The sequence below is a fragment of the Furipterus horrens genome, unplaced genomic scaffold (assembly GCF_987537825.1).
Source record: "Furipterus horrens unplaced genomic scaffold, mFurHor1.1.pri manual_scaffold_6, whole genome shotgun sequence".
NCBI lineage: Eukaryota > Metazoa > Chordata > Mammalia > Chiroptera > Furipteridae > Furipterus > Furipterus horrens.
Genome location: NW_028327176.1, coordinates 47,093,581 through 47,109,566, shown reverse-complemented (window position 1 = coordinate 47,109,566; position 15,986 = coordinate 47,093,581). Strand labels below are relative to the sequence as shown.

The 15,986-nt window shown below is 39.2% G+C and overlaps 1 protein-coding gene across 2 annotated transcripts in view; it reads right to left on the bottom strand.

The window, feature by feature from the left end:
* MEIS1 (Meis homeobox 1) overlaps window positions 1–15,986 on the bottom strand; it is a 132,106-nt gene that overhangs the window by 26,934 nt on the left and 89,186 nt on the right. The window lies entirely within an intron of this gene.

Below are 15,986 nucleotides of genomic sequence, written 5' to 3'. Positions count from 1 at the left end.
TTTCTGATTTCATAATTTAACTATCACAAAATGAGAAAGTTCTACCCTTTTTTCCCTCTGTCACTTTTCATGTGCTCTGATTTTAAGTAATTGGAACAAACTGTGTCTAATTTCATGCAGCATAATTGCCAGGCAGCCTCAAGCTATGGAGACCCAGCACTCTGTCTCCATTAAACAATTTTCAGTTGTTCGGGGATATATATATATATATATATATATATATATATATATATATATATATATATGTGTGTGTGTGTGTGTGTGTGTGTGTGTGTGTGTGTGTGTGTTATTTATTTATTTATTTATTTAATAGAAGGGAATGAGCTTGGACAAAATTAAATGCCGCAATAATATGGTCTTTGTTGAAAGGAAAAAAAGGGTATCAACAAAATTCCTGTACCCTTGTCTATGTCAGGTCAAGTGCATGGTTTTTTCTTTCTCATAGTTCTTGGCCTTGTGTCCCACAAACCTTCAATTCCCTGAAAAAAAAAGTCTATAATTACTAGCATTACATGAAAGCCATGACTTCGGGTACCTAATCCACAGTCAGGCAAAAATTCACAAAGAAGTCGGCTTTTTCACTGAAATCCAATATGTTTTAATATCTTAAATCCTATGCATCTTTACTAGATAAGCTTTTTGTGGGCATTATGAGATATTCTTTTGTAGATTGAAAAAAAAAAAAAATGACTTGACAAAAACCCAACCTGCCACAGGCAAGGCTGCTATAAAAACATTCAAAGCCCTGTTGCATTGCACCCAGGGCTAGTGAGGCCACAAGATGGGCAAAGGTAGACATCATCTTACAAAAGAGATAAAGAGAAGTGCCATTTTAGGGAGAAGATGGCAATTTCAGTCCAAACCATTGCAACTAAGGGCCTAGGTCACCCCTTGCCATTCTCCTGAACACCTTTGCTATTATTTCACCTAAATGGCAAGGACAGTAATTTAAGAGAAATCAGTAGGCTCTTATGAAGGAAAGACAGATAGCACTTGCCAGATATAGCAATCAACCTAATCACTTTGGGATTCAAAGAAAATTTGACCACTCCCATAGACTGTGATGGGAGACCTTGCCTTTGTTGTGTACATTAGCCTGATGCCATTATCTCTTAAAAGCTTAATTATTTGCAAACAATTGATCAAAATGGGAATTTGAGAGAGGATATGCAAGGGCCACTGGGAGAACTGCAACGCATTAAGAGAGCAAACAAAATTACCTTTAGATCTTACAATAAGAATTAACGATTGGGAGGGGGTCAGCTAGGCAGCGCGGTAGCTGCAAGAGTTCTTTCTCGAGTGTTTCCCATTTGATCTGCATTAACACCTCAGGAATGAGTGAAAGCCATAAAACGGTGATTATGTATGGGTAAAACTGACCCTCCTTTCCAGTATTAAACCTGCACTCGTGTAATAGGCTGGCTTTGCTGGGGAGAGAAGAGTTGCCAGACTCCAAGGGGAAAAAAAGTGGCTTGTGGGCAGTGAAACTTTAGCTACAGGAAGTAATTCACACAATGGTCATCTTGATCTGCATAATCAACACCTCGACTTCTCCTTTCCAGTGTAAGTCTCTCGCTGAAAAAGAAATTGTCTGCCCCTCTCACGGGTTTCTGGATCTGCAGTGAGACTTCTAATAAAGGCCCAGGATAGCAGTGATTGCTTAATAACCACATCAAAGAATAAAATGATTTCTGGAATGTGTGTTCTGTGTAACAGAAATCAAGAATGTCTGAGAAAAAAAAAAAAAACATCTAAAAATAGCTTTATGTAAAAGTTAAGTCTGAACTGTCATTTTATCAGCCCCAAAGACTAGAAAGTGACAAAGAAAATGACAACTATCTAAAGAAAGTTATTTCTGTATGATTCCAGTCTTATTTCTTGAAGTGGGGGTGGATGCAGGGGTGGATTCTGATGTCAGTTGTCTGGTTTACAAGTTTATAGTAATGCATTGGAGGAAAACGTATTTATTTAAACAATCAAGCAGACTCTTTCAGATGAACGTCAATGGGAAAAAAAAAACTCTTCAGTACACACAGATGGAAAATGTCCGGCCTTATATCTTAACAATATCCCTGACCAAATGTACTCCTTTCATCAAATTTTCCACCTCTGACCGCAAATGTGGATGCCAAGACAGTGATGAACTTTATCTTATCTACCCTGGTAACCAAGTTTCAATAACCTCCCCTCCCTCACTGCCTTGCCCACTCCAACAAGCACATTGTAATGGCAGTAGAAAATTTGAAAATAATCCTGTACAGAGCTTGCTGGTGAGATAATGGAAGGCTATGCTGCCCCTTCTCAAGCCTCAGATTAGTAATTTCTTGTGACACAGAACTGCCTCTATACAGACACTGCAAAACAGCTATAACAAAGCAATAGAGGTGGAAGCAATTTTCAAGCAAAATGTTACATGCTGTACTTTAAAAGGTATAGGAATAGGTACCGGGGGAGCTGATCTAACAGGAGGAATTATGGCAACTGTCCAATATAACCCTTATCAAGGCAATGTTCTGTTGCTTGGCTGAAAATGTTGGAGGAGCAATTTCAGAACTTCTTTCATCCTTTTTCCTCCAGCCCTTTGCCTCCTCCACAGCTAAGTTTAATGCATTAATATAAGTTGACCTTGAGCTAAACTCTGCTATGTGATGGAGAGATACTCCCTTTAAGAAAAAAAAATCTACCATATGGCTTTTAACCATTAGCTCTCTCTGTTCTTTTAAAACTTCTGTGTTTTTGTCACTAGGGAATATTGTGGGTGTAAATTAAAACAACCAGCTATATATGTGCCTTTGAGGAGCATAAACAGAAACTTGCTAACCAAATATATTTATATTTGTTTAACATAAAAGTTTTTGCCTATAAAAACTTCTCCCACTTTAAATAAACTTGGCACCATGTCCCCCTTCTGCATTGATTACGAATAGTTTATACTGTGGCAATTACATTGATCTAGGATACTTTTTCCCTTTAAAAAAATCCATAGGGCTTCTCTATTGTCTTTCAGCTTTATGAATTAGTTTTACTGTTTCAGTGAACGCTTTTTTGTCTTCTGACTGCACATTATCAAAGAGACACTTTGTGCCTCTCATTTGCATTACAAAAGCAGTGCACTGTGCAGTGGAAGAACAGAGCCTGAATGCATAGTAGTCCCAGTCCTGTATCTTCACTCACACTGGCATCCAAAGAACTGTGGTGTCAGCACTGGCTAAAAAGCCAAACAAGTTTGGAGCGCTATCAATGAAGTCACGGGATTTCTACCTGCTTTCTTAAATCTCCAACAATGCTGCCAGATTGCCTAGCTGCTCAGATGCAATGTGCCCCAGTGATGGTTCAGCAGTTGCTTTTCCTGAAGCCTACTCAAGCCATTTTTCAGACAATCTCTCTGATTTCTTGTATACGCCGTAGCAGTTTAAGAAGTTGCTAGTGGAAGTGGGCAGGTAGGGAAGTCAGGTGGAAATCTCTAAACTTGATCTTATTGCATGGAAATGACATCAGTGTGGAAGGAAATGTTGGACACTGGGTTAGCAATTTTTACTTTTCACAAATGAGACTATCTTTTCGATACACAGAAGTAAAAACATTATTTCATAGTCAATTATGAGGCCAATACTACAATGCCTTGCCTGTCTCATCTACCTGATCTTTTACTTTCTTGTAAATATCAATTAAAATAAAAAACACTAAGTAAAAAAGACAAATACTTATATTAAAGGATTTCATAGTACTTTGTATTGGGGACTTCTTTTAAAGTAGATTGAAGTTCTAAAATAATAGCATTGTTTTAGATTTATTCTTTATTAGCCATAGACTCATATATGTTACAGGAATATTTTTAAGTATATGCATTAAAGACATAAAGTTTTGACTCTAAATTAGCAATTACTTATATCTTCCTCCTAAAAGTATTAAAATTCATGAAGAGTGCTAAAATTATTTTTGAACAGTTATGATTATTAATGAGCTCCTTGAATATAATTCTCTTAGTAGATGACCGCAGCTATAAAAGGAAACACAAAAAGGCCAATAAGAAAAACAGGCGGTAGGAGGGGGGCATGGGAGTGGGAATGGGGCGGGGAGTGGGTAAAAAACTCAAGCTTCACTATTGTGAACTCTTTGAATCATTTGAAATAATAGCTCATTTGAACGCTTCCTGTTTGTCAGTAGGACAAATGCATTACAAGCCTTATCTCATGTACTCTTGGTGACCCCCAAGGGTGGGGACTGTGCTCAGCTCCATTTCACAGATGGGGAAGCTGAGGCTAGGCTAGGTCAGAAAACTTGCCCAGGGACTCACAGCCACTTAGTTCTGGGGCCAGGTCTGCCCTCCCCCGAGTCTCTCCGCTTGGCTAACACTCTCACTGATGTTTCTTTCCCATTTCTCCATTCCTTTTATAAGCTAAACATTTTAAAACCAAAAACATATTATAATGGAGCATGAACAAAGTTATTAGCTGTGGTGAGCTGTGACTGCATGTTTGTCTGCAATTCTAAAGCCTTGATCCAGGAGAGAGTCCTTGCTCCTACCCACCCCCCAGGGGCAAATGTCAAAAGGCAGGAATTGAGCTAAGGGGTGAAGGTAGTTCACCAGAACCTCACCTCAAATTCTCCCTCCCGCATCTATCCGAAGGAATTTTATTAATTGTAACTTAGTAGTATTAGCGAGAGTGGTAGAAGTCGTAATGGTAGTACGTATTAAGAAGTAAGGATCTACTAGGCATTTTTCCAAATACTTCTCATGTATTAATTCATTTAATGCTCACAAAAACTTCATGAGGCAAACACAACTATTGGACCCATTTTATAGATGAAGAAATGTGTGTACATAAAGGACAAATAAATTTCTCTAGTTCACACAGCAGGCAAGTAGTAGAGCTGGGATTTGAAACTTGGTGGTAACATACAAGTTAGGAAAACTCACTTCCAAACTAATTTGTGTTTTACGTGATGAAAGGAGCAATCCCACTCATTCTTGATGAGTTAATTATGAATATATACAATGGTAACTACTCTCTTTATGAAGAAGATATTATCTTAATGTGTGTGTCTTCTATTTTTACAACTCAGTTCTGTTAAAGGATGCAATAGTAGATTTTGTTACAAGATACAAAACTCAATGGAAACTAATATTTCTATCACTTTACTAGTGTTTGTGGCATTGTTTATAAACACAGGGATGATGGAGGTTATATACAAGCACACTTTTAAGGGTCATAGGAACAAATATCTGCTATGGCATCCAACTGCACTACAATTTGCCTTACATTGTCTGCTTTGCAGAGAAGGAAAACTCTGACTCCAAAAAACCTCCGCTGCCTTGCAGCATACCTCTTCAGGGGAAAGGCTAAGGGAGTAAACCCCGACAGAAAATCCGGAGCCGGAGTCCCTAAGGCGGTTTGACGTTGTAGTCAACACCGGCAACTCCTGCGGCGCACCTGAAGCCAAGCTGTATTGACTCCGTCTTTCCCTTGGACCCTTCAGCTGCGAAGAGAGGGGGGGTCTGCTGCATGGGCAACAGCAGACCCTCCATATCACCCTGCCCAGGCTCTGTAGCTTCAGCTTCACTGGAGAGGACACTCCAGCGTCATCGCAAGATGTAGATTCAACACGGGAGGAGACAGATACAGTGTCACTTCCGAGTCGGACTGCACAGCCATTCTCGGCGGTGCAGATAGACTCTTAAGAAGCTACACCATCGTCTCTCGAGACGGATGGCTGCCGACGATGTCTGCTTTGAAATAAATTGTTATGAGTTTTATTTTTTGCCAATTACTTTCATTTTGTATGTGATTCTTAATCAAATGTGAGTTAACTTACATTTGGAACCATTTCGTTTTAGTAGAATCCTAATAAAAACACAGGAATGCTGTTCACATTCACAATGCAGCTAGCCCAGTCCTGTGCCCAATAAATATTTGTTGTCTGAATGAATGAGTGCTATTGAAATTAGACATCCCAAATGCCTCAACTAGCATTTATAAGTAGATGAATTCAGATAAACATCAGAAAACTAGCAGCCCCATTTCAACGATTGTTCAAACCTCTCACTCTGTTCTACAAATCCCAAAACAGTACAGATTTTATTTACTTTATATTTAACTGGCATGTATAGAACACTTACCCATGTCAGGCAGTGCTCTCAGTGCTTTACAAATACTCGTTTAATCCTTATATCAGGTCTTTAAAGTATGTTTACCTTTAAGTTACAGATGAAGAAACTGAGGCACAGAGTCTAAGTTACTTTGCAAGTAGGATGGAGCTGGGATTTGACTCTAAGAAGTTGCACAGCCCGTGATGCTCTTTTTTTTTAATCCTCACCCAAGGATATGTTTATTGATTTTTTTTTTTTTTTTTTTTTTTTGAGAGGAAGGAAGAGAGAAGCATCCATTAGTTGCATCCTGTATGTGCCCTGACCAGGGATCAAACCCACAATATTTTGGTGTACAGAACAACGCTCCAACCAACTGAGTCACCTGGCCAGGCCATCCAGGATGCTCTTAATTACTGTGTTGTTGTCTTTCTTAGTGTGTATAATCCACCCCTCCCCCAACAAAGTTTCTTCATAATCAACTCTATCTTCTTATTGGGTTTATTTGTTGCAAAAATTCCCTTCACTTTTCCAACTGCAATGTAATAAAATTCAAGTTCTCCCTCTTATGACACATAGCACGGGACTGAAGAAAGGATAAAGGAGACTGTTCCAACATACAGGTTTCTCTTCCAAGAATTCACTTTAACAAATAAAACAACACAATAGCACACCATATTGGAGCACTTCTCTGAAAAGAAAGTTGATGACTGATTTATACAATAAACTCCAATAAAAAGGGATCTTTTCCAAAGTGCATACAGCTCATCTCTGCTATTTCAGATAGCAGGCCAACTAAAAGGAGACCTAGCCTCAACTCAAAGAGCAGTTTTCCACTTTAAAAATAAAAGCAGAAAGGTTTTGAGACCATTAAGAGAAAAGACGAGAAAGATGAAATACAATGATACCATTTTGGAATGAGTCTGTTGACAGTCATCATTATTGCCTTTACAGATGCCCTGTCCAGCATTAAATATTTAGGAAAAATCCCATATAAAAAATAAAGTATCCATAAGTTAAAAGCAAAAACAGTACACTTGGTGAGAAGTTTTTTTTTTTCGTTTATTTGGTGTTTTTTGTTTTTTTTTGTTTTTTGAGAAAGAGAGAGAGAGAGAAAGCTAGACAGAGGGAGAGAGAGAGATGGAGAATTCATGCTGCTCCCAATATGACTAAAGACCCCTGGAACTGGTACTCATTCTCTAGTGCTAATTTTCCCACTTAAATTACAGTGATGGTGTAGCCTCATCTCATTAGAGATCATTGTCCCCAGTAGACAGTTGTGTTTATGGGGGACTCTGGCTGTTCCACACCTGCTGATCAGGTTGCTATGTGATCAAGGCTGCATACAAACAGCAGACTCGAGCTTGCTGGACTGCAACTGATGAGCCCAGGCTAATTCAGGGGTGATTATGTAGTTTACTGGACCACTAAACCTCTTTAAGCTTGTAATTACTGCCTATTTGAGTAAAGAACATTCAAAAGCAATTCACTGCATCATGCCTGCCACAGCTGGAAGCAGGCTGCCAGCAGTCTGTGGGGACATTAAAATCTACAGGGACGTGGATGGAAGCCCAGCTAGCAGACACTGTGAGCAGCACCCGCAGCCAAGCGTGTGCACACCCCGCTCACCTCTCCTGACCAAGCTTACAATTAAAGGTGCAATGAAAACTATAGAACGGCCATAAAGATGACAAATAATGGAATGGAATGGTACAAACTACATTTTAATGATTCCCCCCCCCCTTTGTAAAACTAAAATTTAAAAAGTCATTTCACAATGCCAGAGAGAGAGAGAGAGAAAGCATGTGCTTTAAATAATATACACTTGTGAGATTTACTGTGTACTTGCTAAAAGTTCCATCCAGAAAACAACAACTTGGAAACAGAATGCCCACCCTTTATGAATTCTCAAAGAACTGGGGAGTAGAGGCGTTTGAGATGTCTTCCACCCACTTAGCTGCTGTGTTTATAGCCTTAGCTGGGAAAATATTGTTTAGCTAGTTGATGGACGTTTTCTAAAATCACGTGTGTAGATTCTTGCTGTTAACGAATTAAAATGCCGCTCAGACACCTGAGTGAAATTTATTTGCAAGAGTCAAAAACGATTTAAGAACAAAATATATCAGTATTTATCAATGTTCTCATTTTCTTTTGCTGTCACCTTAACAACTGCAGTTCTTTTGTATAACAAAAGTGTAAAAAATGCTTTGCTTTGCTGCGGGTATAATTATTACTTGTCTCTAAGTAACAGAAAAAGGCTGGAACTTAATGAAGGGGGATTAAGTTAATTTCTTTTTTAGCTAACAGTTTCCTGTCTTTTCAAATGCAGACCTTGGCGAATAGAATGTTCAGGGAAGGAAAATTAAGCTTTTTATTTCACTAAAATCTCCACTTTGGAACATTGATATTAAAATATTAAGATGATGTTTATTCTTTAAAAGTATGTAAATTTGGTATTAAATAAAGCCACAGAAATCCTCTCTGACTACTCCATCCAAAGTCCACAGATCCAGGGGGTTTATGAGTTATCTAGACATCATTCCTATTAATATTCATTAGGTGAGTCTGCTTGCATTTTTATAAGCTGTGAGAGAGGCAAAAGAAATGATCAGAATTCTTTAACACACAGGCATTATCAAGTCAACATATGCCAAATAGCAGAGCACCCAGATTTGAAGTTAAGATTCAAATGCAATTTACCTTTACTAAGCTAATTTTCATGAAAACTCTTTTCCCTTTACCCATTGTAGTCTAAGCTATTTAATAATCTCTATTCTCTGTAGCATACACTTCAATTTTTAAGAGATTATTCAGCACTATATTTTAGCTTGGTTAACAATAAAACCTTTATCTAGCAATCAAACTGAAGAGAATTTCCCCTAAAGAAAAAAAAAACAAAACCCTAAAAACTTTAAATTGTTTTAGTAATAAGATTACCTGTATCTTTATGAACCTCCTTCAGCAAACCCTTTTTAACTCCTCAAACCATTTACTGATGTTGAATTCACTGTCTGTCTCCAGAGTGGATTACAGAAGAGGGAAGAGTCTTAGACAAAATTTGGGCGGATCCCCAGTATTTGTTTCCGAAATTACGCTTTCTCAGTTGTCCAATCTAACTGGACAGGGAAATGCTAGTGGATTTATTTCTGCACAGTTCTCACAGATCTTACAGATGTTCCTGTAATACCTTGATGAGTGGGAGAAAGATACAATTGGCAGAAATGAAGGTACTCAATCAAAGTTAACTTGAAGGCCAGTGTGGGGCTTTGGGACTTTGTTTTCTTTTCTTTTCTTTTCTTTTTTGGAGTTTAGTTCCCTTATATTTGTATGACACTTTATATTTTCAAAGAACTTTTATTACATTTTACCAAATATGAGACTTACAATTATTTGGCGAGGCTGGAAGGGCAGGGAATTTTGTCTTCATTCCATAGGAGAAAAATCAAATCTCAGAGTGGACACGTGGCAGGCTGTATGGCCAGGAAGTTGTGGGTCTTAAGCCTGAAGTCCAGCCCTCCTATTTCTTCATCTTATACTCTTTACACACTATTGAAGCTCAGAATTTACCTTGGTAATGATAAAATAAACAGCTGTGGCCACATCTGTCAAAAACCTACTGTAAGACGGAGGACCCAGCCTCTGTGTTAATGTGTAAACATGCATTGCTCTATACCTAGGGTAAAGAAAAGAGCCCAAACTAGAGCCAGACAAAGCAGTACTGCTTTCAAATTGGCTGTCATTTCATTGCTAATGTTAAACAGTTTTACATAACAGCATTTGCCCCTTTTAAAGGGGCTTTGGGAAAGAAATATCCTTACCTATGACTGGGTAGTGTGTTCCTCTTTGAAACAAATATTAGATTTAATTTTGTTTTATGTATTGTGTCTTTTTGTGTCATTTCAAGTGTGACACAGGTTGCTAATTGCATATACAAGGGGCCTAATTTTTCCCTCCTAAATCACTTCCTAAGAGAACTTAGGTCTATGTGCAAAGTCACAACCCGTGTAGGCCAGGAGGGTAGTCATTAAGTCCATTTCTGATTCAGTGATGTGGTTACACACTGACAAATGACAAGTCTAAAGGAAAACGTTTTAAGTTGCTGGTTTCAGCCCTGGCTGGGTAACTCAGTTGTTTAGAGTGTCGTCCTTATACTCCAAGGTTGTGGGTTTGATCCCTGACCAGGGCACATACAAAAGGCAAGCAATGAATACAAAAATAAGTGGAACAACAAATCAATGTTTCTCTATCTGTCTGTCTGTCTGTCTCTCTCCTCTCTCTTTCTTTTCTTCTGTCTCTCTAAAATCAATTAAAAACAAAACAAAACAAAACAAAGCAAAAGGCAGGCCTCTGAGCCTCGGCTTCCTCATCTGGAAAATGAGAATGATAAAAGTGGTGGCAGTCAAATGAGACAACATGGTCAAACTGCTTAGCATAATACCTGGCATGTGTCTAGTGCTTAGTAAATACTAGCTGAATCCAAGATAACTCTCAAGGTTGGGTAAACCTATGTAAAAAAAAAAAAATATATATATATATATATATATGTGTGTGTGTGTGTGTGTGTGTATTATATATATAATATATATATCTCAATTTATAGGGAAGAATATTGTATCAGACAAGGTATTTCTTATATATTTTTTTCCTAGTGTTAAATTAGGCTTTCCCCCCCTGTTTTCTTACAATTCTCTTTATTTGGACACACCTCCAGAACATCTAAAGGCAGGGCCAGCTTAAAGGCACTCACACAGGATACAGGGGCTCCACAAAGAAGCTCCACATGCCTGGCTCAATGTGCTGCTGTTGCCATCATTTGTTTTAGAAGCGTCGCATTTTCAATTTGCACGGTTTATGTGGAGAATGTACACATTCTCCATCAATCATAGAGCTGCTCCTACTAAAGGAAAAGGAGATTGTTCTCACTATCAGATGCTTTATACACAGTTACGACCCTTCTTGAATTTATTTGAGCTTCACAGAAGCAAATAAATAATTACTATGCTCTTACTAAAAGAGTGTAGAAAAGAAAACACTAAAAAGCAAGATATAGGAGGCAAGACTGACAGTTAAGATGTGTTTAGGCCTCAGACAGATGAGGAAGGACACTTAAATGACCCTCCAGTGGCCTTCAAGGGTTCACACACTCCTGTAAGTGCCTAAATCACCCTAGGGGATGGACAGAGGCACTGAGAAAATATTTCATATTATCAAGTCTCTGGGGGGAAAAATCAATAATCCAGAACCTTTAAGGTGTGAGGCCCATTCTGGCTTGCTGAACCTAGGGATGTTGAGAGTCTTTGTCTTTTGGTGGCTGGGAGTCAGAAGTGGCAATTCGCCCACCTTCCTTGGCAGGGACTGAGTGGCACATTTGGCAGAAAAGTGTGCTCTCGAGAAAAGGGAGCAGAGAATCTTTTGGCCTGGACTCCAGCTAGGGTAGATCAAGAGTGAGAACTCGCCCTTGCATGCCAACCAAATGCCAGTGTAATTAAAAACAAACCTTTGGAAATAAAGTATTTGGAAATTATTTCAATTCCAGCACATTCACAGTATGAGCTCATCAATAGTTACAATTAATTAATTTGGTCACAGGATTGTTTTTTAAGCTTTCTTAAACAGAATTTTACTTTTTGTTTAAGGAAGTCCAGATATATACATCAATCAGCAAACTAAAAAGAAAAATATATGTAATGAGGCATAAAGTTTCAGAAACTCTAGCACATTTGTATCTACACCTCACATCAAACCTTCTAAGATGGCATTACTGAATTTTAAAAATGCAAAATGCCATCATTTTGATGATGCCAAATGATGGACTCGACTATTAGAAGCATCTATTTTGTTTAATGGCTTCATTTATTTTAATAACAAAGGGAAACCAGATTTTACAGATGAAAGCATTTTTTTTCTTGGCTCCAATGCAACTGGGATTTTTAAAATCTGTGATGTTAACCAATATGTGCTAATGGCTGCTCTCTGGAGCCCTATTTTATAACATTTTATGCACTGGCAACCTACACTGAGCAACCCCCACCAGAGCACCCTATTTTAAGAAGGCACAATTGGGGTGTGTGTCGGAGGTCTCATGACTGTTGCATGATTCTTTCCTCAGAAGGATACATGTTCAGTAAAGTGTTGGCTGTGGAATTACTGGAGCAATGGGATTAACTCACCGAAGATTTATTATAAATGAGGCAGGAAAGTGCTGTTCATGTGATTTCAGGGATAAGAAAATAATTGCATGGACCTCTTTTTCCTCTGTTCAGAAATTTGCCTACAGGGTTTAATATTTTGTTGGAATCAAAAAAATAAATCATAGCAAGGAACTTCAGTTTAATTCTTGTTTGATTTCTTCATTATACTACATATCTATGGTGACTCAGGAAACCAGAAACTCATCAAAATCAATTTCCACAGGACCAAAAGACACACCACCTCAGGACCTCCCTGTCAGCCACTACAAGCTCCCCATTTATTCGGAATGTATAGGCCAAGAAAGAAAGAAAGAAAGAAAAGAAAGAAAATGACAGACATCTGCCCACTAAAAATTTTAGTGAGATGACACGAACCAAAGTCTGAATTGGTGTTTTTTGTTTTTGTTTTTGTGAAATGAGAGCCGTACCTTGAAACTCTAGAACACAACAGATGCTACTTGTTAGCCACACACACAGGATGTGGAGTGATTTCACAGATACTGTCTGGCCCAAGATGGTAGCTCATGATTAATGACTGAGTCCTCCTTGGCCCAGCTACAGTCAGGCCTGGGGTCTGATCCTGACACACAGCCTCCGTCCACAGCCAATCAGCAGATGTAAGCACGCAGGCCCTGTCAGGTTGACATATCATTCCTTCGACAATGTCAGCGACTATTAATGTTCAATTAGCTGTCCTAGAAATGACCCGCGCCTTTATGCATTGTGGAACTGCATACATGGCACTCGGATGATCCCAAAGACAAGAGCAGAAATGCCCCCGATAAACCAGCGACAGTGGCTTTCAACACTGTCATGCCATTGCCCTTGCAGTTCTAAATAGAAGACTTATTTTTAGTTCTTTTCCTAAAAATATTTGAAAGACCAATGAGCCATCTATCTATCTTAACTATGTATGTATGTATGTATGCATGTATGTATGTATCTGTCTATCTATCTATCTATCTATCTATCTTCCTTTCAGCATGTTTGCCCGTCAGTAGGCCTTACTATTTAGATACCAAGACTTCAAATGAGTCATCTTGTGACTTGCCGATCACACTGAGTCAACTACTCCTTATGTATGACAATGAGCTGTTCATTATGTGTGGGGTGTCTTTTTATTTCACGAAGCCAGGTGTACATCATTTACCATCAAACCAAAATGACAAGAGTAGACTCTTCTGGAGCAGTGTCAAGATCAATTCAACTTCAACTCGTGAATCTAAAGGAATCTGTTCATGCCAGCCATCCCTTCTTCCCATCATTAAAAATGAGGCCCCTGGCAGAGGAGTGATTTAAAAAGCACACCTACCTGGATCGTTTTCCTTGTTAACCTTTACAGTTACTCAAATATTCAAAAATATTGTGCTGATTTGTTGAAGTTAAATTTTAAATCCTGCCTTTGTCTCATATATCATGGTAAAAAAAAAAATTTCTTTTATCTTAGTAGACAGTTGCATTTGCATAGTTTTCATTGAACTCACATTTAAAGGTTATCAATAACAAGTTTGCAAACTTCTCACACAAGCAGCACTGAAAGATAATGTACAGTAATTGCATGATAACTTCCTCCATAACTGAGATAAAAACTTTAAGGCAATCTCGAGTTCACCAACCTCCATATGATAGCACAAACTTCAGTGGCTCAGATTGGGGCTCAAGGAATTCTACCCATAATGCTAATTTTTCAAGAATAGAAAATGCAATTACTTTTTCTTATGGAAAACCACTAAAAATTTATAATTTTATCTTAATTTTAAGTTGTAAAAAGCAGGTTGATTATGAAATGTGCCCGTTAAAAGCCTAGCCAGTCTTTGGTCACAGTGCAGTGTCTAGCACTATTACTACATGTATTCTCAATTGCACTGTGAAGGTTCTTTAACCTCTCTCTCTCTCTCTCTCTCTCTCTCTCTCTCTCTCTCTCTCTCTCTCTCTCTCTCTCTCTCTCTCTCTCTCTCTCTCTCTCTCTCTCTCTCTCTCTCTCTCTCTCTCTCTGTTGGTCTGCCTACTGGGTTCTCCAAAATATTTTACTTCTTGGACACTCAGCAGTTGACTTTGCCCCCTGCTCTGCTAAAAGATCTGGGAGAACAGCAGCTAAATAAGACTCACCCCTCTTCTCTATTTCTAAATCCCTCTACCTTCATCTTCTCCTGGTTCACATTTACTGCTAAGCTCTTATTCTGAGACACCATCCCATCATCCTCTCCACTCAACCCCTCCACTGTCGACTTCTCCTTGATCCTTGTTCTATTAATCTGTTCTTTTCTGTGCTCATCTCCAAAAGTACCTTCTCTATTGCCTAAGTATCCACCTGGACTGTGTATTAACAACTTGGGTGGAACGTGGTAGCAGTTTCATGGAAAACAGCTGAATTTGATTCTATGTGTAAGCAGGATCAAATCTCCCAGGTCTCCTAAATATTAACAAAAGGAAAGAAAAACCTTCCCTTCTTGTTACTACTTCCTCAAGCTCCTGCCCAAATTATATCCTTTAGTATATTTCCTCAAGCACGGCAAAAGGGTCTAACCTTGCTGTCTGTCTCTATTGCAGCATCACTTGCGTGCCTTATACTACAGCTTCCAGCTCTTTGAAAGGTCAGTGATGACTTTCTCACCCCCATGCCAGGACCTTTCTTAGTCCTTCTCCTTCATAAACCTCAGGGCTTGGTCACCACTATTTTGAAACTTTGCTCACTCATTGGGTCAGTAAATATCATTAAGTGTCTATGATATGGCTCTGAAGATCTAGAGCTGAGAGATGAAATCCTGACCTCTGATAGGGAGGCAGCTGGTAAATAAAGTAGCCAGGATTACTACTTTATATCAGATGACCCTCAGGGTGCAGGAACAATTTCCTGTCTCCTGGGGAGGACCAGGAAGGGCTTCCCCAAGCAGTGGCAGCTGAGATAAGATATGAAGGATACAGAAGAAAGTGTGGAGAAGTGGGCAAGGAGGGAATGCATTCTAGATGAGGGAACAGCATGTGCAGCTGCACAGAGGGCCGGACCGTTCAGCACCTGTGGGGAGCTTAAGCCTTCAGTCTTGAGTCCAGCCCCATGTAGGGAGTGCATATGGAAAGGGCAAGAGAGGAGCTTGGGCTCTAAGTGGGCCTATGTTAGACCTCAGAGGGGCCTTGAATGGCATGCCAAGGATGATGTTCTAAGGGCAATAGGGAGATATCACAGGATTTTAAGTAGGGGGTGGGACTTGGCCAACTTTTACTTTAGAAAATCACTCTAATGGCAAAATGTTCATAAGGGATCAATATTAGAGGCAGGGATGCTGTTCAGGACAATGAGCAAGCAGGAGACAAGGCAGAGGCTGTGGGCCTGGAAAGGAGTAAGAGGTTGGAGAAGTGTGTAGTAGGGAGAACTGGTGGGACTCAGGGAGTAAGCAGATATCTGTGAAGGGGAAGGAGAGGGAACTTCCAGTGCAGACCCCTAGGCTCCTGGTCAGAGCTTCCAGATCCATGCAGATGCCATTAACTGAGATGAGGATGACAGGAAGGGGAACAGTTTTAGGACCATGATGGATTATGTTTAGGGATGAACTCTTTGACTTTCTTATCACTGTAGCTTCCTTCTTTTTTTTTTAGAATATTAAATAGTTGGAGCTAGAAGGGACCTTGGAGGTCAGTTCAATGCACTTCCATGTTTGATGGACCTTCTACCTGCTTCTTGGTCTCATTCTCTAGTTCCGCCCTCCAAC